General features: G+C 41.0%; 1 non-coding gene across 1 annotated transcript; it reads right to left on the reverse strand.

Moving 5' to 3' along the window:
* Positions 1–1,027: 1,027 nt before the first annotated feature.
* Positions 1,028–1,134, reverse strand: LOC138416724 (U6 spliceosomal RNA). Its single transcript, XR_011247840.1, has one exon. It is a non-coding gene; the product is annotated as a U6 spliceosomal RNA (small nuclear RNA).
* Between the last annotated feature and the right edge of the window lie 216 nt (positions 1,135–1,350).

Genomic DNA, 1,350 nt, shown 5'->3' on the forward strand with positions numbered 1-1,350 from the left:
GCCTAATCTCAGGGAACATGTAATGAGACAGCTAGTCTCTTCACATGGGCAGATTTTCTCCTGTGCAGCCATCTCTCCATCCTCCCGTTTGTTAGTTGGTTTATATCCCTTTACCCAATTATTCACCCATCCATCCATCTAGGTATTCATGTGCTCATTGTTGTTCAGTCCCTAAGTTGTGTTTGACATTTGGGGGCCCCCAAGGACTGTCGCACACTAGTGCGACACACCGGTGCACTGTCCACTATCTCCCAGAGTTTGCTCAAATTCATGTCCATTGAGTTGGTGATGCTATATAACCATCTCATCCTCTGCCACCCCCTTCTTTTGCCTTCAATCTCCCAGCATCAGGGTCTTTTCCAGTGAGTCAGCTCTTTGCATCAGGTGGTCAAAGTATTGGAGCTTCAGCTTCAGCATCAGTCTTTCCAGTGAATATTCAAGGTTGATTTCCTCTAGGATTAACTGATTTGATCTCCTTGCAGGCCAAAGAATTCTCAAGACTCTTCTCCAGCACCTGGAGAATTTGAAGGCATCAATTCTTCAGAACTCAGCCTTCTTTATGTTCTACCTCTCACATCCAGTACATGATGACTGGAAAAGCCATAGCTTTGGCTATATGGACCCTTGTCAGAAAAGTGATGTCACTACTTTTTAGTACACTGTCTAGGTTTGTCATAACTTTCCTTCCAAGGAGCAAACATCTTTTAATCTCATGGCTGCAGTCACCATCTGCAGTGATTTTGGAGCCCAGGAAAATAAAACCTGTCACTGCTTCCAATTTTTCCCCTTCTGTTTGCCATGAAATGATGGGACCAGATGCCATGATCTTAGTGTTTTGAACATTGAGTTTTTGTTTTGTTTTGTTTTGTTTTGATTTAAACAACAAAAGTTTATTTCCTCACTGTTTTGGAGGCTAGAAGACCAAGGTCAAGGTGGCATCAGGGTTGATTTCTGGCTAGAGCTCTCTCTCTTTTTTTTTTTTTTAATTTTAAAATCTTTAATTCTTACATGCATTCCCAAACATGAAAAAAATATGGAACGCTTCACGAATTTGCATGTCATCCTTGCGCAGGGGCCATGCTAATCTTCTCTGTATTGTTCCAATTTTAGTATATGTGCTGCCGAAGCGAGCACTTGAACATTGAGTTTTAAGCCAGCTTTTTCACTCTTTTCTTTCACTACCATCAAAAAATCCTTTAGTTCCTCTTCACTTTCTGCCATTAGAGTGGTATCATCTGCATATCTGAGACTGTTGATATTTCTACCATCAATCTTGATTCCAGCTTGTGATTCATCCAGCCTGACATTTTCTAAGATATACTCTGTGTATAAGTTAAATAAGCAGGGTGA

Source organism: Ovis canadensis, chromosome 12 (assembly GCF_042477335.2).
Source record: "Ovis canadensis isolate MfBH-ARS-UI-01 breed Bighorn chromosome 12, ARS-UI_OviCan_v2, whole genome shotgun sequence".
Classification (NCBI taxonomy): Eukaryota; Metazoa; Chordata; class Mammalia; order Artiodactyla; family Bovidae; genus Ovis; species Ovis canadensis.